The sequence below is a fragment of the Helicoverpa zea genome, chromosome 6, assembly GCF_022581195.2.
Source record: "Helicoverpa zea isolate HzStark_Cry1AcR chromosome 6, ilHelZeax1.1, whole genome shotgun sequence".
Taxonomy (NCBI): domain Eukaryota; kingdom Metazoa; phylum Arthropoda; class Insecta; order Lepidoptera; family Noctuidae; genus Helicoverpa; species Helicoverpa zea.
Genome location: NC_061457.1, coordinates 172634 through 198132, shown reverse-complemented (window position 1 = coordinate 198132; position 25499 = coordinate 172634). Strand labels below are relative to the sequence as shown.

General features: G+C 42.4%; 1 pseudogene; it reads right to left on the bottom strand.

Moving 5' to 3' along the window:
- Positions 1-1999: 1999 nt before the first annotated feature.
- Positions 2000-24981, bottom strand: LOC124630894 (annotated as a pseudogene).
- Positions 24982-25499: the final 518 nt, after the last annotated feature.

The following is a 25499-nucleotide window of genomic DNA, read 5'->3' as shown; positions in this document are numbered from 1 at the left end:
GCGAGAACAAAAACTGACGGCCAGTGTCGCGCCCGCCAGCGTCAGCCAGTCCAGACGACTCACGCTTGACGGCGCCTGCGCATCTCGCGAACAAGACCACTAGGTCACAGCACTCAGCCACACAGGCCGACACTTAATACCTAAATATGGCCTTGTGTGCACCGACGTGAAATATTCACTCGACTACACTCACAATGACTTGTACCTGTAGCCTGCTTTCCACACGATTTATTTAATTTTCATGCAGATTTACTTACGTGAACTTGCTTCGAAATTGTAAAACTAACTGTGGAGTACAAGCTTGGTGCAAGCCGAATCTGAAATAAATATATTATCATAGTGCATTTATTTGTCTTTCAACATATTATTTATATTTTTAAATATTAGATTACAAAAAAAAATAAAAAAAACATTTAAAAATATAAAAAATAGATGGCCACCGATATCGGGCACAGGGTCCAAGGTACCGGTGGTTAGGGTCCCAGAGACAGAAACCTCCTCACAATACGCGCCGTATCAAGGAGCACTGCCTTCTGAATCAATCCCTTGATCCAGCCGCCCAACGAGAGCCTCCTGAGGTGTTGGTCGAGGCTCTTGGCTATTAGACCATTGGCCGTAATGACAATCGGCACAATAACAGCCGTGTCGACATCCCACATGGCGACAACCTCGTGCGCTAAGTCAAGAAAAAAGAAATGCAAAGACGCTCCACAACTGTGAGGTATGCAGTCTCAGAGAATATCTTCTCAAAAGCGACGTGGGTATGCATCGTGATATGGTAGCAGTGGACAAAGGACTCACCCCGCTATCGTTGGCAAATGAGAACTGGCGCAGACCTGTGGTACTAACTACCCATGATCGCAAGGGGGTATGGCAGAGCAAACAGCTACACGGACGCTTCTTCGGGGCTCTTCATGGCCCCGATGTAGACTTCAATGCGTCCGTAGCTTGGCTACGCTTCGGTGACCTAGGTATTTGGAGAAACCGTAGGGTTTGTATGTGCAATTATGGACGAAGTTATCCTGACGAATAACTACCGGAGGTATATTATGAAAGACGGGACGGTTGACATATGTCGGGCATGTCACCATCCGGGTGAGTCTATCAGACATTGTAGCGCGGACCTTGTCTATTGCCCCTCCGCGCCCCTCTAGATTAAGACGCGCGCCGGCTCGCTACCGAAATAATTAAAAGTGGAACAGCCGCGCAGCTTTTGCGGCGCGCGCGGAGCACCGATAGTGCACGAGCAACCGCGAAGCACGACGCATGCGCTCCGGTTGTTGACGGACGCCCGCGTCGCTCGCGTGCCGGTGCTTAAGCTCCCTTGTGTTAAATATTGTATTGTGTTTTTTTGTGTACGGATTATACTATTTTACTTCCAATCGTTTTTTCAATAAAAACTCGGAACGAAGCCCAACTATAACATATTATATCTGGTTGTTCTCGTTTGGCTAACGGTGAATATTTGCACAGGCATAACCAAGTGGCCAAGATCATCCACCAGCAGCTTGCTCTGCAATACAAACTTGTAGATCTTGAGGTACCGTACTACAGGTATGCCCCCGACCCAGTTCTCGAAAAGGACCATATCACGTTGTACTGGGATCGATCTATCATCACTGACAGGACTATTGCAGCCAATAAGCCTGATATAGTGGTGATAGATCGATTAGCGCGCCGCGCGATGATAGTCGATGTCACCGTCCCGCGTGACGAGAACCTAGTGAAAGCTGAGAAAGAGAAACAAATATATTATTATTATTTTATTTATTTATTTATTTTTTTTTATTTTTTTTATTTTATTTATTCCTTTATTTCAGGCAACTAGGGCCCATAAAAATACAAATACACATATATCGTACATTACAATACTTATAAACTAATACATAAAAATTCACCATATCAATATATATATACAATACTATATCTATAAAAACTTAAACATACTATAAATACATAACAAATATTCTTAAAACTAATGCACACGATGTGTCGGCGTCGTGTTACGCTGACTGGTGTCACGTAGCCGGCCACGAAACCGGCGGTACAGAACACCCTTCGGCCAAAAATCTTCCTTGAGGACCTTCTCGAGACCTTGTGTCGGAACACGCACCACGAACGAGTTAAAATTTGTGTTGTGACGCGGTTCCAACCTCACGACCCTCAAGGTCCAGCTGGTCTTCACGCGCAGATATTCCACGACCTCCTCAACCTTCGTGGAATGGTGCAGCCTGGACACGTACAGCTGCGTCGTCGGAATAGCTGGACGCAGCAGCATATTGGGCCCCGCCAGCGCAGTACCGCACTGGTTCCGACAAGGAGGTTTCTTTTTCTTCCTCTTCTCGACCTTGACGAAACCATCCTTGTCGCACGTGTCGACCTTGGGACCCTGCCTTCTCAAAACCTGGTTTGGTTTCGATCGGCTCTTCTTACCCCCTTTTGTGGTTTCCGCTATTTTAACCTGCGAGTTTTGTGGCTCAACAGGCTTCTTAGCGGCTACAATTGCTGCGTAGGCTCGTTTGGGGGTTGACGAACCTACACGAGTCATCGTCTCTACCGATGTCGAGGCAGGGACGGCGGCGGCACACGTTGCAACGCATGCATTCTCGGCAATAGGTGACGCATTCGAGCCCGCCGACTCGAAACTGCAGATGAAGGCATTTTGCGCCCCGCGACGCGTGTTCACATTTCTGTCGCCGTCGGTAGGTGACCTACTTACAGAAATTGCATTGCGCAATGCTACTAATTCTGCCCGTAGATCACTGATGGTGTTATTGGACACCTCCAGCTGATGCTGCATCTCGGCCTGGCTTTGCTTCAGAAGTGTAATGTCCTTCAGCAGCCTGGTGACATCTACGTGGTCGAACGTGACGGGAGGAAGCTTGTGCAGGTCCTTCGCCACGAAATCGGGCACGTCGTCCGGGTCGGTCTCCTTCAACAGCGTGACGATGTCTTGGAGACTCTTCTCTGTGCCATCCCTTCGACGAGACGGCATCTGGCTAACTTTGCCAAGCGTCGTGAAAAGCAGCAATTTAGCACTGCTAATTTCATCTTCCTTGAACGAGGTCTTGCAGATCTGCAAGATGCTAACCTCGTCCATGTAGTCGATGGCATGTTTAATAAATGCCAACACTTCGTTGGCTATGAGCGTTTGTGCACTCATAGCGAAAACCGGGCAGCGGCTATAGCCGCGCAATTCACGAATTTAAAATTCATACAGTGCAGCGCAAACGCGTCCGTACTTGACCGCGTATCGCACTGGACTGCAATACAATTCACTATGCTACAAGTTACATGAATAGTCATAAAGTAGACGTAAGTAAACTCACATATGTACATATGGTTCTGGCTTTTTGTTAAGACAGTACTTAGCGCAACTGGTAATTGCAGAATGTACTCCCAGTAACACATGTGTGTGGTGTGACAACTCGTAAAGCTACAACTTAATGTGTTACTTGTTGTGGTCTGGTGACGCGCTCCTATCTACAGGCAAATGAACCCCGCTTTGCAACAGCGAATATTATTATGCTTTGCTTTTAGTGCTTTGTCTTGTCTTCAACGCTATAAAATCAATTTGAAAAACGGTCAATTCATTTTAATTTATTATTGAATGTTTAACAAAATGTCCCTATTCCAATGTGTTGAGTGTTGGTTGAGTGACTGTAAGACACGCTGCTGGAATGCGACTATATATAGCATATAATATGACTAGAATATGTCGCATGTCGCACGACACGCGCGTCATCACGCCGGCGATTAATATGGAAGCCGAATATAGCCGAGCGCGACCAAACTGTAGCGGAGCGACGCACACGCGAGTATTTGTGGACCACACCTGATTTATGAGCACCTGCACGCTGCAGGGCTGCGAAATACTAGGAGTGCTGATATCTCCACTCTTAGAACCTGGCAAAAAGATAAGCCTCCTTATGCAGTAGTGCTCACCTGAAGTGTGGAGATTAATAAACAAAATCTTTACTGTCTAGAGGTAATACCTAATATTGACATCTAAATGTGGAGTCATGCGTGATAGAGAAATGCCTGAATCACTCATGAATTGAAACGCGTTCCTCAATAGTGAGTGAGTACGAAGTCTGGCCATTCAGTGGTACGATAAACAATCGTGAAATAATACGAGTGAGCGTATCGTCAAGGGCGGCGACGGCGTCACGCGATCACTCCCCGACACACAGCACGCGTGACACTGACCGGCACGTCACCACCGCTGGCCCGCGCCGCCACACCGCTACACGTAGTTTATTTAGGCTCAGATTTACACTGAGTTACAACATTTTGGCCAAATCGGAAGAGCTTAATTTTAATATTTTAAAGCAACACTGAGATTAAATCTAAGCTTGACAACGAGCTTTCAATAGTATACTTAGACGTAGTTTATATATAAATCGCATTTCATTTGCTAAGTTTATTAAGAGTTTCCTTTTGAACAAGAAAGCAATTTATTTTACTGTTTATCCAGAGAAAAGAGTACCTAACTCTGTGCACTCTTATTTTAATAAAAAACACAAAGAAATCGATGACATGGGGCTTCATGTTCTATAACTCGACAGGTACGATCTGTCTATCTATTATCTGCTCATGGACTCATGTTTTAGAAGAACTTGACTGTGTTATTCCTTTGTTGACTTTTTTTTAATTTATTTAAACTAACACACTACTTTTAGATCCAAAATAATCATAACAGGTTTTCAGTTTTCAGAGTGGCTAAAAACCAGTCACACCAAAAAGTATCCTGTTTGTGGAAGTTAGTGCATTTAATTTATGTAAAGCTTTGGAAGCCAGCTGCATCGGGTTCGAATGAAAGTCAGCCGGTAGCAGGAAACACGGAAGGTTGGTAAGTAATCATAATCTGGATACCAAGAAGATCCCGAACTTAAAGAAGACTTCAGCAGAGGGCTTGCGGACACAACAATTAGGTATTCTCAATTGTCACAATATCATGAAATGCATCGTTCCATACACGCGAACAACCTTGTCGGAATCAGTCAGCTATTCGTTTGCTGAAGTTTTACGAGCAATTTGACGGAGGAGGTAAAGTGAGGTAAAGTTTATAGCCACGTATCAGTTGAACGTTCCAGACTAACAGTTAATTGCTCGGCGATTGCTCGGCTTTGTTGGCGCAGTCTGCTTCGAAATCGACACTATTCTACATTGTTTTCAAGTTCGTGCTAATCACTAGCTCCGTGCACAATAACTGAAAAAAATGTGGAAGAACTGTAAAAATCTACCTATGAAAAATGTTTCCACGTTATTCAAATTTTTATTTAAAAAAATATTATATTTACGTTACGAGGTTATTTGCATCTTGCCGTGGCGAAGCAGTGGAAGTGAGACAGATGTGTTGTCCGACATGCGGACATTAGCTCTCGTATTTCCCTACAGGCGGCATTGCTATTGACAGGCAGGCTAATAGCCGCCCTCGATTCCCCCCGGGCAGCGCCGAGAGTGCCCGCACTAATGTTCCCCCGGGGGGGACATTCCTTGTGTTGTGTCCGAACAAATGTTTCTCGATGCCTTGTCAGCATAATGCTTATTGTGATGTAGGGCCTTTTACAACCATTTACCGCTTAACACAAATGCTTGTGATGCATTAAATGCCTTTGTTCCTTAGAGGATGAATGAGGATTTATTTTTATCTTTCTTCCATCAAGAAATAAACGGAATTGCGCCAAGAATTCCGAAGATGAATGCTGGTATTTGATTTAGGAATGTTGTTCAGAGTTCGTATAATTTGTCTATTTCATCTATTCTTATTTATGTCAAACGTTCACTGGCCTCTGAACAAACAAACAACTACTGTATCTTATTTAATTGACAGTAAAGAGGGACATAATGACATGCTTATAGTGGCAGTTTCCATTCAGGACAGCTACGCGGAACTACCGCAGATGCCTTCATCAGCGGATTATTTCCAACGAGTTATTCGCATGAATACTGACACTGTATTAGCGGCGCATCATGTTATAATCAACTCGCGCACTGAACAAAAAACTTTACAGTAGTCATACCATAATTAAAGAAATAGGTACTGCGTGATTCCATAACAAGTAAATAATTTACATGTACATTACTATGTACCTGTGCATCGAGTAGTGAGGTAAGATAATTTTTTTTTGTTCCTGCTTCCTCTGTTTAATCTACATAGACCAAATCATATCTCCGTCGTACGTAGGTAATTTTTCTTGAAAATCCACATCATCTACATTGATGTTCAGCATAATCTTGCTACTTGTTATTGGTTAAAATTATTACATGGTGTGAGTATTCTGCATGTTTTGTTATGTAGTGTCCGCGGCTCCTGGCAGCCGTCCAGCAGTTCAACAGGTGACGGCATTGCTCAGTGCTTCCCGCCGTCTACCACATCCACAGGCTCATCAGTTATCATCGCAACTATACTTACTCACATTAAAAACATTTCACGATGATAATTAATAAGTAGGAGCAGTCATTGTGAGCTGTCCTCTTGAGCCGAAGTGGGTAGCTTTGTAACATTAGTGTACAAGCTCCCGAAACGAATTAACATGAAAGAGATACTTCAGTTTGTAATGTTTGTCGTCAACAATTTATCTAGAATGCTCGTATAAAACTTGTGCTATGCTCATGTTTTCCTGGTACAAATAAATTACGTTTTCGTAAGTACGTTATTATATGGAATAGGAAGCGGTGCGCCTGCGCAGTTGCGCACGACGACGATCGGTTTACGAGCCCGCGGTGCGATCTAGAGCTATTGTGAGGTATAAATAACGTCCTGCGTGCCTACGCCGAGCTACTTAGTGCTACAATATAACAACAGTAATAATCTAACGGAAACCGAACAAATAAACATAAAGCATGGCCACTTCTGTTTACGCACGCAGACGAACATTGCCATTTTCGAAGAACTCACATCATGATGTACTTAGTTAGGATATAAGTCGGGACAGGATATAAGTCGGGACACCTTTTCACACACGGTCGGTTAGCCCCATGGTAAGTTATTAAGTAACTTGTGTTATGGGTGCTAACACAACTGATACACTAAATATAACTACATATATACATATTTATAAATACATATTGTAACACCCAGACCACGGCCAACAAGCATGCTCATCACACAAATGTCGACCGAACCGGGAATCGAACCCGGGACCTCAGGTTCGGCGGTCCGGCATGATGACCATTGCGCCATCGAGGTCGTTGTGTGCCCAAATGCTGGAGACTAGAAACGTACTCGTACCTATGTAGTACAATTTCCTGTAGCAATAGCAAATACTATAAAACATAAAGCTCAGTTATATGGGCATCCAGCAACATCTGCAGTGTCGTGCCGGGCAGACATCGCGACGAGCAGTGCTGCGGCCATCAGGCAGACATGCGACACTCGAGGGAAACTCACTGTAATGTGTCTCTTCGTTTTTAATACTTGTTTTTACTGTTATGACGGTCTTGTAGAAGCTAGCAAACACTAATTTAACTAATCGATTGGATACAAATCTATTGACCAAGTACCTACATTCCTAGATTATCATCAAAAAAATATCATAAATCGATTCAAAAATAACTTCTGTGTTAATCTGAATAATAAATGAGGGAAAACTTGTCAACGTTAATTCACATTAATTGGAACAGAACAGACGCAAAATCAGCGGCTTTTGAATTTCCTTCGTGACTCCGTGACAAATAGCCAGCAAGAATAACAATGGCAGATGTCCTAATGGTGATGTAATTTCGAATAAAATATTCTTATAAATAAATGTTTACAAATATAGACTAAAACTGCCCGGATCTCTTCTTTATTTCGAAACATTTTCTTTATATTGATCGTAAGCACGTATCGAGGTACAGATTACTGACACGTACTTATAAATTCCATCTAGCGCGGGCACGGCCAATGTCATGCATATTGTAGGCTGGTCCTCCTCGCACTTCGCAACCTCGACAGTGAACTGCGCCTCTGCTCACTACACATCAACTATGCTCACCATTTATTGAGAGGATTCCCTAGTAAGTCATAGTGCACTCGTAATCAGTCTTAGAGTACTCGCAGACTACAAACTTTTAGTTGGTTTGTATATGTATAAATCAGTATGTAGATGAACGGAAGTAGGCACGTAACAACAACAGTGGATCAGGTGTTCTTCCGGTATCACACCGACTAAAAGCTTTGATTTAATTCACAACTTTAATAAAAGTATTGGTCTATCCAACCGTATGGAATGATTTCTAATTATAGACGTAAATAATCATTTATCGATAATTATCGGGAAGCAATGCTGCTAGGAGTTCAAATCTCCGGGCGTTAATCTGAAACTAGTTGTCGTAGTATAGCGCATCGCTCGGTCTCAGTCGATGGCAGGTGGTGAATATTGAGGGCGTCATTAACCTGTGATGCGGCGGTGCTCTCCTCACACCCTGGTACTATGTATTAAGTGGGTAGATAATTCTGCCACATAGGATTCTGTTAACACAAAACAGTACTTGGTATTATAGCGAATACGAAACTGAGTGATACAATGTAAGAGCTCAATGCAACTGTTTGAATGTATCTGGATATAATCCACCGGCGTGAGAACAGCATCGCGGACAGGCGGCCCTCGCGCGGACGCTGTGCAGATGTGGCGGGCAGCGTGGAGCTCCTGACAGACACTTATAAACTGCTCCACCAGCTCCGCCGAGACGCGCTGCAGGCACACACAGAATACACATACATCCGTCAAAAGCATATCATTTAAGCTCGTTAGTGATATTTAGTAAGTATTTGTACCGGCATATGAATTACTTTTGTGTATTCCTAAATAGCTCCAAAGTTTTCAAACGTTCGAACGGTCAACCATTTGGCAGTAAAAGGTTGAAAAGGAATTCTCTTGCATTCTTACTCATTGAAACGTTTCTGTGCTGCATTCAGGTATGATTGAGAATGCTAGCTTAGCATGCAAATACAATTTTTCAGTTACGAGTTTCGAAATTGCAGACACAGGTTACATCAAATGAAATGTGATTGTATGACAGGTGCTGCAACTACATATAATTGAAATCCAAGCACAAAATATACAAGCCACCTCCGCCGACGAGACAAGAGCTTCACACAAAATGTCTAGACTGCAGACACACTACCTAGGTCCACAATGTTACGGAGGTGGCATGACGCTATTTTACACATACAGTAAGATAGGAAAGTGATAGCTTGATTTTACACATACTTATTAAAAGTTTTTTCTGCTTTAAAAAAACAAATTTAAGAATGCTTGACGCCTAAATATTGTTTCGGGAATTCGTCAAACAGCAATATATTTGCACAAAATTGAGTAACTGTTTTTTCCTCAATCTGAGACTTGGCGAGAAACATTGTTCTGAAATTCATTTTGAAAATAAAATTTAATTTAGGGAAGCCAGCTGTTTGTGTTTAATTAATTTATGAAGATAAACTGTTAATGTTGATCCACGCGGGCAACTCATCACCTGCAACCGCCCCCCCCCCCCCCCGCACAGCGTGTATTTACCTTTCCGTTCTCACCTCATTATAAAGTATACCAATAAAGTATGCAAAGTTTGATTGGTTTCGTTTCATGTCGGGGCTTATTAACTTGTTAGAAGCCCAAATATAATCAATATCCGTACACAGAGCTGGCACACGTGGCCACTCAATACTTTCGGACTTCTATCACTGAATACTGAACTAATGTTGGCGCCATAATTAATGATAAGCAAATCAGTGTCTGTCAACAAAGAGAGGTCGAGCTACTGGCACAGTTAGGTACTGCTTAGCACAGTACACACTTCAGTAACTGCATCAGTTCACAAGTTGATGACCTGCTACTTCTGTTACGTTCTCCTTAGCTATTTGCCGATGAGTTTAACCAGTTGTTTAGTTACACTCAGGTACGTACTTGCAAATTAGCTTATCCGTGGTGGTGGCTAGCATGTTTCTTTGAAACAGACATATTGTTTTTATTTCATCGGTAAATAATAATTTATTCTTATTATCCCGGAAGAGTAGATTGCGCATTAGCATTTAATGGTAATTATCATAATTACGAGACAATATAAATAATTCCCGACAATTCCACATCAATATTACATGCGTGCGAGCATGCAAACACTCGCGAGCCGTGCATGACAAGTGAGGCGCGCGCCATCACAACGCACTTTCTTACCGCAATACGGTGAGAAAACAAATGTTATACATCGAAGTACATTGCCTCCTAGCTACCGGCATTTAAACGTGGCTTGCGTCAACGCGGGGCAATGTATGTCATCTGTATGCTATGGTGTATTCCAACGTCGCGTCACCCAACGTTACCCAACGGCAGCCCGGTGTGGTAAGACCCGTGTCTTCACCGCTCCGGCTTCACATCCGTGTCGATGTGGAGCGACCTTTATTATTTCGCAACTAGGTATTTACGTGTTGGCGAATTTATTACGAATTAAAGTAAATTCTAAGAAAGCGGATGCGGATATGTGTGACAGATCAATTTCATCATGTGGCGTCATCTGCCCCTGCTCACACAGAAGCATTACAGTAAATAATCTGCAAAAGTATTCGAAAGTAGGTGTAAGCGCCGAAATTGTTTACTCATAAGTTCCGTCGTCTTTGTGAAGTCAAAGTACAAAGTAAACTCTTGGAGGATCCAGCCGGGCGGCGATATTACGTTGATGTTAGAGTCTTATACCAAGTTGTGACAAACAAACACGACTTACTGATAGGTGCTCTAAAGCTCAGAAAATGATATATGCTCTGCAGAACTTATACAAATCGGAATCTCCAAATGAAGAGCTGCGACGACGAGCGAGGCCTAACTATTGCAGGTTTGAATACGCGCAGTTTCCAAAGATCTACTTGTTGTAGACGAAGGACTTACACTTTATTGCAACTTACATGATCACGTCTCACGTCATTTCTTATACATTTTTCCAGAGGTTCCATCAAACGGCATATCCTGTCGGTTGACTCTAGCCAATATTTTTATTAAGGACTTCTACACATTTGTACATAGGCGAATTTCTTTACTTATGTAAAACCACATTAATTACAGAAATTCGCAAAATTATGCAGCCTCAATTTACCAGCGGTCATTTCCACTAAACAAGTCATAGAATCGGTTATAAGTAAGTTTTGATGAACAAATGTAAAATAGCAGTGTTTAGCAGACAGCGCAATGTGAAGTCGTTTGATGTAGCCACATGTTTGGGACGCGCACCTCACCGTGTGACGTCTAGACTCCGGCCACATGAGCCTCATCCAGTCACCCACTCCGGGCAGTCGGCCAACTAGCCAGTAGCCACACTGATCAAACACCATAGAAATTATTGTTTACTCGTTTACATATTTCTATGAAACATCCACTGCACACTGTTGACGCTGTTCTTATTATATTTCTTAATGAATCACGTATCCCTTGTATTATCTCTGTGACACAAATCCTCTCTAACAGCGTCGTCAATTTGTAAGCTATTAACAACAAATTAGAACGGCTTGGCTCCGCAACTACTGAGTACTAAGATAAAGTTATCAGTATCAATATTGTCTTACTAGCATAAACACTCGCTCCCGATACTATCGCTATTCAAGTGACGCGTTGGGTAGCAGTGACCAGGAAATCGGTTGCGTCTGACTCGCATTAAGATATTCAGTATAAGGAGTTAATTAGCGCCTTGGAGCGGAAGGCGATGGCGACCAATGCACCGTTACTGCGGGGTGTGGTCTGGGCAGGCGAGTCCGGGTGATTGGCTGCGAGCTGATGCTGCAGATAACGAGCTCCTGCCAGGTTTGCCCCACCACTACTACACTGTATGTAACTAGCCTGTGGATGTTCCGCCTTCCTTAAATCACGTTAAGTTTACATTCATGTGTCTAAAAAGTCGGATCTTAAAAAAACAAAGATATGCTTTATTTACTGTGCGTCTTCAATTATATTCAATACTTTTCCATAAGTACAAAGCCGTCTTACTAACTGAATTCTCTTTAAAACGCAAAGGTTTTTTTTTATTATGTATTGTAGTCAAATACTTAACCGTATCGTAACTAATCGTTCCTATAATTAGCCAGACTAGACACCAGACTTACTATGCGGCGCTATTAAAAGGAGCAGTTAACCAAATTAGCAGACATTACGCAGAGCCAGCAGCAGCCTCGGCTCCTCAACCACTTTACCATTCATAACACCTGGCTCAGGTACAGCACCCCCCATGCCTACGGGATTCACTAACTTCACGTAGTCGAGTCGACATAGTTTGTGTGACGACCACTCATTTTGTCCACTTTCGGCTGCACTAAAACAATAAATACTATTTACAACAAAAAACATCGACCAGATAAAATATATGTACTATAAAGAGAGTTATTAGTTTTTCTATTGCTACTTCGGAAACTTGGTTGGCAGAACGTTGCACTCCACAGAGACAAGACGATAGACTATATTGGTTTTGCCGTGTCGTTATCTGTCCATCCTATAGAAAGATGTTCATCGAGTAACATAATTGGATATATTAAATCAAGTGCTCAGGCGATCAGGCGAAGTGCCGCAATCAATCGCTAGTAATGGCCGCCGGACCGGTCGCCGGACGAGGTGATCCGGTCCGGTCAGCAACTGCGCTGTCGTTCCCACATCGTAACGGTTCCGGCCCATTTACGTTTATACACGGAATATATGACAACGCACCTTCATTAGGGATCCCAACAACTGTTACATAGATTTAAATTACCGAATTTACTTCAAATTAGATTTAGTTTCAGCATAGTTCCTAAAACGGGTTGAGGGACTCCCTTAAAGTTAATATTAACTGGAGCAATTTTGGTTTAACCTGTGATACAAAGCTAGATAGGTACCGTAAAACCAAATTTTAATTTTCCACAAAGGAAACATTTATAAGAGCAAACTTTAAACGCAAATTATGCCCAAAAGCAGTGAACAAAGTAATTACTATCTGCTAATGGTATAACAGAGCCGCATTACTGTACATTATTCAATTATACGGCTTTCATGACAATAACGTTCCAGTGAAAACAATTCCACGCAGCGCCATTTCAAAGCAATCAAAGTTTACTTTGTGGAGGCATTACAAGTTTATAATATGTAGTAACCGCATCTCATTCGATATGAAGGTTTTACTTGATAGTCGCACGTGGGCCGCGGGACTTAATGTCCTATAACGTTCTTCATTATCTTTCAGCTTTACAGCCAGATAATCTCACAATAACGTATCTCGAGGATAAACATTGTGTTACACAGCCGAGCAGTAAACTGGCGTTCCTGCCAGTATGAATGGAAAGAGTCCTATTTCTTATACGATGTTCAGTTGCATTTTTTTTTATTACGGCTCTTCAAATTGTATCTATAGCTCTATAACCTTGCGTTTTTAGTGAGAAGCTGCCCATAGCATTATAAGTGCACCACAAATTGTACAGTGCAACCCTGAGGGCACGGTACAGAACCACATCGAGTATTCCGTGTCGCGCTTCTTCATATTTTTTGCGGCGCAGCGTATAATAAGAGCTGCGTGTTTTTGCGTGAGCTATCGACTGGTCGCGAGCTCGCCGCTCAACTAGTTTTTGCTTCGCTTACCTGAAGGTCCAGGGTTCAATCCCCCGGCCGGGAATGCAGGTTCTAGTTTTAGATAATTACTTGGCGATACGAGTTGGTATTGTAACGGTTTTTAACTCATGTATGTTTAGCCTCAGGAAGTAGACGTAACCAGATACGCGTGTGTGTCGTGTATCACTAATGTTATGTAGATATGTGAGGGCTAAAGAGCACTGCTATCGGTAAATACTCGTAGTCAAGTTTGACAGAGCTCTCCGTTTTGTTTGTCTGCGTCGCGCCGGGAGCTGACAACAGTCTCTGAGCGTAACGGTTGCCAATCTGTTGATAATGTCATACGTGCTACAAGTTTATCATTAATTAGCACATGTTTGAGCTAAGATATTTTATTGCATCTCGTTTAATATTTGCCAAATTTAACATCCAACTTAAAAATGATTAATTGATGATGGCCATTGCACTATTATAGGATTTTAGATTTTAAAAAATATAAGGTGCTTTAATATTACCTGCCAGGACTTGAATAGGGGGTAGTATTGCGTTTATAGATTACAATAGTGAAGAAATTTCTTTCCCTGGAACAGTCAATTTAATTTGAGACATTAAACAAGTTAAATTAACATTGGCTTTACTCTGCATAACGTGGTTCACAAATTACGCGTAGAGTCGTTTCGTCAATGAAAACAACTGCTATCTCTTTCTACCTTCTTTCTGTTCTGCAAGAGTGGCAACGCGCAACTCTACTGGATGATTTTAAACTAATAAATTAAGTCAAAATACGTATTTTTTACGTGCCAGGACTTGAATGGAGGGTAGTATTGCGTTTATAGATTACAGTAGTAAAGGTAAATAATTGAATATTTTTCATACAAAAAAAAATACGTATAAATTTAAAAGTATAGATGAAAGACTTGTAAAATATCAAACTTTTTAATTGTGCCTACATGGCCCAATTAAAAAAATTGATTTATAACTATTGTCTTGAATGCTTGTAACCTTATTCAATATTCGTGATTCTGATTATAACACATTTGTAAGTTCAAAATGTACTATGCTTAATAATTAATGAAATGTATGTACTCGTTAAAATGTAAATGTAAAGTTAAATGCCGAGTGAGAGGAGAGATTTGCTGTAAGTACATAATGTAACTGAACACCTTTTTTTTAACGACGTCAAAAATCATCAAATGACCCCTCTCGCTGTGGGTTAGCAGCGGTGAGGGAGTGTCAGACTCTTACTGACTAAAAACTGTCGTGTTCCGTCATAGGCCTTTCATGTACCAGGGCCGCGGTATCTCTTTCGAACAACCCGCAGCCCCGGCAGGCCTTGGCCCTGCTGGGCCCCGCTGGGGTTGCTGACATCTCTTTGAGGAGCGCGTGGAACAACGCGCGCCGTCGACACGGGTCTGTCTTCTAAGTAGACAGAGGGACGATGAGCCACCCGAACTCACCGCCCACAGACCCACGCCTACGGTGGCCAGGAGTCATCTCGCGACACCCGGCGCCCATGGTGTCTACCTGGTACAGCGCGGCGGCCGGGATGACAGGTGCGTACGAGAGTACGTTCCGCCTCCTCCTTCTCGAGCATGACCGCTTCGCAGAAGGAGGCGACGGCATCCCATTCCCTCTCGCCCCGGACCATGGCCTGAACCAGGGCCGGACGCGAGAGGTCGCCGCCGCCCAAAGCCTCGACGAGGACACGGCGGTGCCCTTCCCATGCGGGGCACACCTGGACTGTGTGGTCCACCGTGTTCTCGGGGCTGTCCGCACAATGGTGACACCCGGGCGCCTCCTCACGACCGATTCAGTGCAGGTACCTCCCGAAACAACCGTGTCCGGTGAGGACCTGCGTCATGCGGTACGTGAGGGCGCCGTGACTCCTCCCGAGCCACTCCTCAAAGAGGGGACTTACCGTCACGATGGTGGCGTGCCCTGCACTGGGTTGCGACAGTCGCTCCCTCCAGGCCACCATGAGATCGCGCCGGAGCTCTGCCCGCTGCGCGACAACTTGCCGCGGCAACGGGGTTTCCCCCCGGCGCTGAGCCTCCTCGCGCCAGTCGTACAGGCGCAAGAAGACTCTCGCCTCCAGATCCCACGGTGGCAGTCCGGCTAGTAGGCCAGCTGCTTCGCGGGAGATCGTGTGGTACCCCCGGATTAGCCTAATGGCTATCACCCTTTGGGGCACGTTCAGGTAGTGTACAGCCCGCGGCCGTACCGAACGTGCCCATACCGGGGCCCCGTAAAGGGCCATGGACCGCATGACCCCCGCGTAGAGTTTACGGTAGGGGGCGTTTGGGCCTCCCAGATTAGGCAGGAGCCGTTTGAAGGCAGCACCTGCCTTCTCCAGTTTGGGGCCCAAACGTCGGTAACTGAACACCTGCAGCCTGTACGTAATACCATGTCTCTGAAAATAATGATTTTTATTCTTCTTATTCTAGAGCAAGATATAATAACCGAGACAAGATGACTTGTTTACGAGCTTCATGCGTAATACATTGATAATTGCCAATCAAACTATTAGCCAGGCGCACATTTCAGTATTTCAGAATATTGAACACATTTCTGTTTGTGAAGTCAAATTATACTCGACAATCATTCTCACCAAATATTGAAAAAGCAATTAAAAAGTAAAACGTTTTCAATTAATGTTAAAAGAAATTGTTTCAACATCAACTGGGCTGGAAATCAAACAATTCGATTGTGTAACTGTTAAGGGCAGACATTAACGTCGGCACCGAGTGACGTTTACTTTTTAATAAAACTGAAGACTGAATGAATCACTGATCATTATAATGAATTCGCAAGACGATTCTGCAAGTTTCGGTATTTTGTGTTTTAAACGCTTTAATTCTAAACGTTCTTGTGCTGCTCTATTTATTTGAAGTTACAGTCTAGTCCATGTGTAGGGCACTGATTAACTAAGAATGTTCTTCTAATATTCGAACGTGTGATTTTTGATGTTTATTATGAAACAAAACTACCTTTTATTCAGATCCTAATCCACAAGTTCGGATGAAGATAGTCTTTAAAGTCTTTTCTATTGGTCAAGAATTTAACTTACTTGGTAAGGAACTTAGGCATTTACTGAAACTTTAAATCGAATAACACGAGTATTGCCGGCCATTAGTGTAGTCTAGCCGGGCGGGCACTTAGCGCACGGATCCTGTGACTCTGAAGCTCGTGTCTGTAGTACATCAGCACGATGAGTTGGAAGCCCGACGGTCTGCGGCACTAAACTAGTACCACATGATCATTTGTAAAGTTCCGCTTTATTCGGCTTCACTTCATTACCTCGCGTCGGGGTGAGCTCGCCCAGTCGCCACCCTCAGCCCACTCAACTTGTACTAGGAAAAATATCTCAAGGAAAAATAACAGGAATATTACAACTATTGCTTTTGATCCATATCACACATCATGATGATACACATCACAGTCGCTAAATCTTGTCACTTTATTAGGTAGGTACACAAAAACTGCGAAAACGTTGTCAACGATCACAATTATGTTTTGAAGACAACAGATGATGAGCAGTTATGCGTGCAGTGCAGTCTCAAGCACTCCTTAGTCTGACTGAGTGGGCCAGAGCTGGCGCGAAGGTCGACTCCATCAACTCCGCGAGCTATTAGCGCTGCACACATATGCACTGTAATTACCGTAACGACTTGCCAACATGGCGGCGGATAAACAACCAGTTTTTTGTGAATTTGTGATCAGCGACCGGTAATGACCGGATGGGAAAGTAACGCCGAAATAAACCACTCGCTGCCTTTGTAATATCTTATTCTTGATCGTGAGAACAACCTGCAGACAACATGATACTGGTGATCCTCTCGGAGAATGAATATTCATTGACATTCCTGCACATGTACTGTGAGTGACAGACATGCATGTTTTGTTTTGTATAGAGTAAGAGGTTTTTTAAAAGTAGATACCCTCCATATCCAGTCGATCTTACAGTCGCCTACTCAGCCTCTCACATTAAAATTATAAGGCAATTAAATCAGGTAAGTAGATACTTAGCGAGTAGAATGCGGAATCAAGTTTAGTTTTTTTTTTTCAAACTAGCCGTTTTCCCGCGGTTCCATCCGCGTCCCGTGGGAACTATTGCCCCTTTCGGGATAAAATATTATACCCTATTTTGTACTCGGGGTAACTTTGAAAGAGCTTCCAGAGCAGTTAGGCTACACACAAACAAAAAATGGTTCCTCTTCATTATATGTATTAGTATTCAAGTATGGATTATTATTTTAATATAGGTAAATTATGTAGTTGTATAAATAGGAATGTAAATATCATTCATTGTAATATATAATAGAATATAGATTAACTGAAACACGACATAAAAACCATTGTGGCCGTCCACTCTAGGGTAGTCAGACCTATCCTGATATAAATGCACCTCTGTTAAAAATGTATATATTTATATTCGGTCCATTTTCCCCGAAGCGATTGTTTATTCATGGGCCCGCGGCCGCCGGTCCCGGATATAATTCGGCGACGAAGGCCGAGGTTCGGTCCCGTGTCGCGTATTCTGGCCGCGGTTCCACACAGTTTGTCAGCTATCCTCCTTAGTATGCTGCTCCAATCTGTGTTACCCTCTGTGTCACCTACTTGAACACCATTTACCTTATTTATTGCTGAAAACACGGTCGGCAGAATATTATTTCCTGAACTTAATGCCAAGTAAATAAATACGTATAACTCGCTTTACTTATTGATTTCCTTATTGTACCAAATAAAATGTCAGCGGAATGCGTCGGCTACTTGCTGCAAAGTGGATGCAATCAGTTGAGTGGAACAGGTTCCGCGGCCGCGGCCGGGGCTAGGAATTTGTCTCCATTTACGCGCCGCGGGCCATTAATAACGCAATCACGCGCACCGCGACACACCGCGACACTGCGACACAGCGACACACCGCGACACTCCGCCAGCGCTTTTACAGGTACAACGTAGTGCGCTTGTTAAGGTCTGCTGTTGAGAAAGTTGCCGTGCTTGGTCCCGCTTTCTCATTTTCATACAAGGGAACACGATTTTAATTGAACCACTGTAGGTAAAGCAACGTCCAACCAATATGTTCGTAATTCCAACAGACTTTATCAGATAGTTTGTTGAAACATAATCGTTAAGCTGTCACAGACCAAACAAACGAGCCGGCGACATTAATTAAATGCTACGTCGCATGATTTATTAACGCTAATAACTTACGGAATGCGACAAATATTCGTACGAGTGTCAAATGAAATTCATAAAATAATTCCTAACGTCAAAACTTACAATCGAGTGGACAGGCGAGTACACCGGCGTGACAGATGGCGCGACAACGCGACTAATGGCCGCCGCGCTAAAAGTAGCCGCGACAAAAATACGTGACAGTGAATGGCCCTTCGATATATTAGCAGCAGTGTGAGTGGGCGCGACCGGCCATGGTGCTCGCACCACTCTCTCATGGTGGCTGTACATTTTGCAACACAAATAAGGATGAGTCACAGAAATCCGATATCATTGACCTCAATACTGTTGCAAAACGGCTGCCGTATAAAGGCTTCGTCAGATAGACGGTACAAGCGGCATTCATTGTGTGAATAAACATTAATTGTAGATCTAGAAAATGTACTCAGCTTCGCAACTTTGATAGTTGTCAACACGTTTAATATTTTAGTAATCAAACATAAGTTTCGCATCGGCTTTAATATTGTTTCAATATAGCTTGAGGCGTATGACACCTGCCAGAAGGACCGACTCCAGTCCCACATGAACAGACCTTAAACATGACACATATGACACGTATGGCGGACGGGACAGACGTCTTCCACGCGACCTTCACGAGGAGCCGTACTGTCACTCCACATTTTTTATCGAACATCCAACGTTAAGTGAATATAATCGGTTTATGGGATTATTAAAAGGCTCATGAGTTAGTCTAGTTTCGTTTGTACTGCACGCTGGAATAACTGCAGTTCTCACGTCACGTCTGTTGTGACATCCATGAATATTAATCTGCTGTTTGTCACCGTAATCCTGCTGTGGTTAGGTGAAATGAGCCTACTCAAATTGTACAATATTTCTGTCCGCTACATTATAAGTTATAGCGACGGAAACACATTTTTATGACACACAGATAGAGTTATCGACTAATATAAAAATATCCGGCGAATTGATCTTGAAATGTAAATAGACGATGGCGGCCGACTGGTGGCCGCTCTCCAATGACATGGGAAGCTGGGCACTGTTTATACAGAAGTTAACAAATACCTAATGACTATGTCGCATGGTTAATAAGGTTCCTGCTTACTCTATGAGTGATGTAGCGCATACAGTAAGAGGTACGTTGTACCTATATCTCTTTGTTTACGTTTTGGCGAATGGAACATTAGATCAGCGTCTGCGAAGACGCTAATGATACGTCACACGCATTATTTGTTTTTCCAGCGGTATTTTCCTCGAGATGAACTCGTCGCGAAGCTACCAGAGATTATGTACCTATACTCTATCCACGGAAGCAAGAGCTAAAAGGTAAACAAAGAATGACACTTTTTCAAGATGGCGGTATAACCCGACCGATGACAAAACGTCACATTTTTGTGTAAAATGTTCGCAGTATCTGTGATTTTGTCATCGGTCGGGTTATACCGCCATCTTGAAAAAGTGTCATTCTTTGTTTACCTTTTAGCTCTTGCTTCCGTGGATAGAGTATAGTAACGGATACGCAGGAAAATACTACTTACTTCTGTAAACTGACTGAAAGATACCTTTTGGATACACAAAAAAGTTGTTGTCTCAGTTTTTCTTGTGTTTGTATGTATTATGTGATTATCTCATGTTTGACTGAATCGGTTTTGATGCAGTCTTCAGCATATTAGGTATTTGTCAAACTTAGGAGAAGGTTATAAGTACATTATTGGAATTCGGGGTTGTCAGGACCCAGGGAAAGATATACTATATTTATAATGTATGTTTTATATTCATTGGTTCTATTTTAATGAAATGAATCAATCTTTATCAAGAAAACGTAATTTATTAGCCAAATTATGTCTTTATTACATGTATTTGAAGACCTGTGCTCTGGTAGTTTACTCTGTCTGCGGATTCAGTCTACACTTGTGCTGGCTCCGGCCTGCCGTCAGACTGAATGCCATTCTCACAGAAACAAGATAAACAAAGTTTCTTTTGAAGTGAGCAAAACGAATGGCTTATAAATTGATTTTCTCCAAAATAATGTTCAAAGAGCGGCCGAATGTAATGCGCTAACTGTGTGAGCGGTAACGAGCTCGGCGTAACTCATGCGAGGCTAGTGCACTGCTGGACTGTAGCGCGAGTACCGCCAACTGTGTCAAATGTATTTATAATAATATATTTCACGAAACACTCATGTAGTATCGGATCAGCGGTAAAGGGGTCAATACCCAATAAATACTTCATCTCGCGAGATGTTGCGCCGGCGCCACCCAGTGACGCATGCGCACGAGTGCCACCACGCACTACATCACTTGTGCTGTTATTTTTCAATCTAATTATTGGGAACGGAAACACTGACCATAAATCAAGCATTGATTTGTATTGAATCATTCACACATCGCTCCCTCTATATTTAGTTCCAAACTAGATTGCTCGTATCTATGCGAATAGTAACATTGACGACTAGTTCGCTATTTCCGTTCTGTTGTGTACGTAAACTGTCATTTGTTTATAAGTAATTATTATTCAGATGTTAATTAAATACCAACAGACGGTGAAATCGTATAATTAGAAACGTTCCACTAATTCTTTACATGTTGTCTCGAGGCGGACGTTTTGACACCATAATTAACGAACGTTTTGACAGATATAGTTTACTTTTGATGAAAGATGTGAAAGTTTTTTATTGTTCAAAAGCTCTGTAATTTAAACACGGAAGATTGCTATAAACGGGTATCTTTATTCCATTTATTATACATAAAATATGTAAAAATATAAGTTGTGCGTGAATAGTAAAGGGCAGGTGAGAGTGTGTCGCGGCACAAAGGTGCGGAAGTCTCCCGCGCAGCCCGGGAGATGCTGCGCCGGGTCACTGACCCCGCAGGTATCCGCGCGCCGCTCGCCCTGCCTCGCCCTCTGTACGTCGCACATTATTGTAATTGCATCTCATGGTCTCCGTTCCCTTTCTCTTGATTCGTAACATTGTGTAGCACTTGTTCTTTAACAGGCAATTCGTTTTCATTTCGTGGCATACATCATCATCATCCTCCGAGCCTTTTTCCCAACTATGTTGGGGTCGGCTTCCAGTCTCCCCGGATTCAGCTAAATACCAGTGCTTTACAAGAAGCGACTGCCTATCTGACCTCAACCCATTTACCCAGGCAACAGGCAACCCGATACCCCTTGGTTAGACTGGCATTCATACAATCACTATTTGATAAATAGGTACTCAGAAAACTAGTCATTTTTGATATTTGAGCCTGCACATTGATCGATGTCCACCCTGCGATAAATATAATGAATGAGGCGCACACCTGGTGTGCACACATGCGCGCGAGATGCACAAACACCCGGAAGCTGCTGCGTGCTCCGAGCCGGGCAAGCCGCGAGGGTATCCGCTGTCTCCGACGCCGGTCAGCGACCCAGCCGCCTCGCCGGACCTACACTCCAGGCCGTAACTTGATATGTAAACACGCTTATTGCTCAAGCTATCCAATTAACGAGGTCAAATACATGACCCTCCACTGTGCCTTATTGATGACTTGCGAAACACACGTCAGTCTGCCAACTACATAGTTTCCATGTAAGAGAACACAATCTTGCTAATCAGCAAATTGTACTGCATAGCCTGTACCAACAATTGTGTATTTATTGATGAGTCTCACATAACGCCGACACAGCGGTTTACCGATTGAGGTCAATCTATAGCTGAAGCGTACAGCCAAAATCGTATTGTTTTAAAACGATGCCAACATAACGATATCACTTTTGTTTGGCTTACTTAACGAGTGACGTCACAGTACTTTATGGTCTATTGTTCGTGGCCCTATTGAATTCCTGACAGGTAGCGATAACAAAACTGTCTGGCGGTAACAATGACACTCATTAAATGACTAATACAGGTAATAACAACATAAGGCGCTCCATTGAATAATATTGAAAGTGAGCAACAATTTGATGAGCATTTTATGCAATCTACCTTTAATACATCCTAGAGGTTCGTATCCATACACATCGGTCCTGCACATTGTACTACGCTCCGCGATGCTGACGCGTGTCTCATTGTGTGTCTTCCTTACATATCCCGGACTGATATGGCAGACATTAGTGTCATGGAAGTTTGATGTGACTTCCTTAACATCGCTTTACCTTTTTGCTTAAGTTACTCAAATCGTAGGTACACCTTTCTTAAAAAAACGATCGTTCGTGGAGCTTTACCAATTAAAATGTTTAGTATGTAGGTATTATGGAAATGGTATTTCTTTTGCGCTCTGCCGTGCTGACGGGTACAAGCTGCGCGTTCTAGAGTGCCGGGCGGCGCACATAGGGGTATTTTGCATTTTTAGCCGGGCGAAACTAGTAAAAACAAACTTTCACATAAAAGAAAAAAATTCTACTTGTTAGCCAGCCAGGTAACTACTGAACGAAATCTGAGCTTTTTTGGACTCCTACCCACACGCCAGCTACCCACAAATCTGTCAGAACTTGATCGTTGTCACATGCACTCACGTCAGTTACTGACTACATTAAAAACGTGCCGTGTTTGATACCTCAGAGTTTTTTTATTGTGAGTTTGATAACCAAAACTACTATGGATTATCATAATACAGGTAAGAACAGTTTTATTTGTTATGATTTACTAATGTTTACGTGTATTTTTAAGATTCAAAATCAATTTTTGAAATTCAACATTTTTAAACGTTTTTTTGTATGAATTCTACTATTCTCAGGGATTAAAGTTATCCTTCCGAGTGTTTCCGGGTAACGATTTCTGTTATAACGTATTACAAAATCTGTCAAGTGATAGATATTACACACATTGGGTGCTACTTTTTGCTACTTTCAACAAAACTTAGACTTTTCTGCTGATGTTAGCTAAAAACCATTAACCATTATTTTCAAGCAAAGTAGCAAAAAGTAGCACCCAATGTGTGTAATATCTATCACCTGACAGATTTTGTAATACGTTACAACAGAAATCGTTACCCGGAAACACTCGGAAGGATAACTTTAATCCCTGAGAATAGTAGAATTCATACAAAAAAACGTTAAAAACTGTTGAACTTCAAAAATTGATTTTGTATCTTAAAATTACACGTAAACATTAGTAAATCATAACAAATAAAACTGTTCTTACCTGTATTATGATAATCCATAGTAGTTTTGGTTATCTAACTCACAATAAAAAACTCTGAGGTATCAAACACGGCACGTTTTTAATGTAGTCAGTAACTGACGTGAGTGCATGTGACAACGATCAAGTTCTGACAGATTTGTGGGTAGCTGGCGTGTGGGTAGGAGTCCAAAAAAGCTCAGATTTCGTTCAGTAGTTACCTGGCTGGCTAAAAAGTAGAATTTTTTTCTTTTATGTGAAAGTTTGTTTTTACTAGTTTCGCCCGGCTAAAAGTGCAAAATACCCCTATGTGCGGCGGCGCCACGCACACGCTTATATCAGTAAATAAATGATACGCATCAGTGACTAGAAGCGTGCATCGATAATTATGCTTATTATAGCATCTTGTTTATATATATAGTTACCGGCACGGATATTGAGCTCTCGGCGGAAGAGTGGGGATCGCTTTGCGCACTGTAGACATAAGGCAATAAACCAATAAATCGCTACTGCGCAGGTGAAGGTCCGGGTTCAATATCCGTGCCGATAACTATATGATATTTGCAAAAACAGGCGAAGTATTCCTTCTGAAAGAAAAGGGTGAGTTATGCAAGAAGTTCCTACTTACGATATTAATAGATGATGATCACCCCATCATTAATTATGTCTTATTGCAATATAATAAGGCACGAGAGCATATAAATTAAAATCCGCAGTGCTAAAAAATAAACAAATTATACAATATTGGTGTTTGTTTGGAGGTGTACGAGCGAATCACAGCACTTATCAGTAGTTAGCGCATTCTGGACGCGAGTGTAGATAGCAGCTGCCTTGCGACGACGCCACTGCGGAGTTCTGCCAATAATCATCACCACTGACTCACTAGCTCGGTCCGAAGCCTCGCGACCGACACAAAGAAATCAAACGGACAAATTGCATAATGTGTGGCGTCCGCGCGGCCTCACTTTATGCTATATCTAGAGTTACAATAATTAGCTGGCAGTCAGGCTCGCTGACGATCTGACCTGAATGTGTCACACACGCAAACGATACTACCTAAGTCTAAGTACCTTAGTACTTCCATGATTGCAGAAATCTTATGTTACAAGAATCATTTAGTGTCTACTTTTTATATATGTGCATACTTACCTTCATGTTAAGACCGTTGACTTACTTAGGTACTCGGGTATTACTAGCACTACATACCTAGTATAAAACAAAGTCGCTTTTTCTGTCTCTATATCGCTATGTCAATTTGTACGCTTAAATCTTCAAAACTACGCAACCGATTGTCAAGCGTTTTTTTTTAATAGAATGATTAAAGAAGAAGGTTTATATGTATAAAATAACACAGATACATTAAACAGTGGGTAAATACAAATTGATGATTTTATTATTGATATTGCCCATCAAAATAATCAATCAAAGAGCCTAACGTAACCATGCCTAATGGATATAGGGGCGCGATTCTACTAATGTTACTTAAGCGACATACGATTCACATCCGACTGAGATCCAATCACGACTCAATTACGATTGAACCGTATATGGCATTCCGCTATTTTTTCTTTTAAATAAACTTTTTTATCCGTTTCTGCTATTCAATATTAATGAATCATAATATTGTCTGCAAATTATTTACTATTGCAATATGATTGTAGAGCAACCTACCG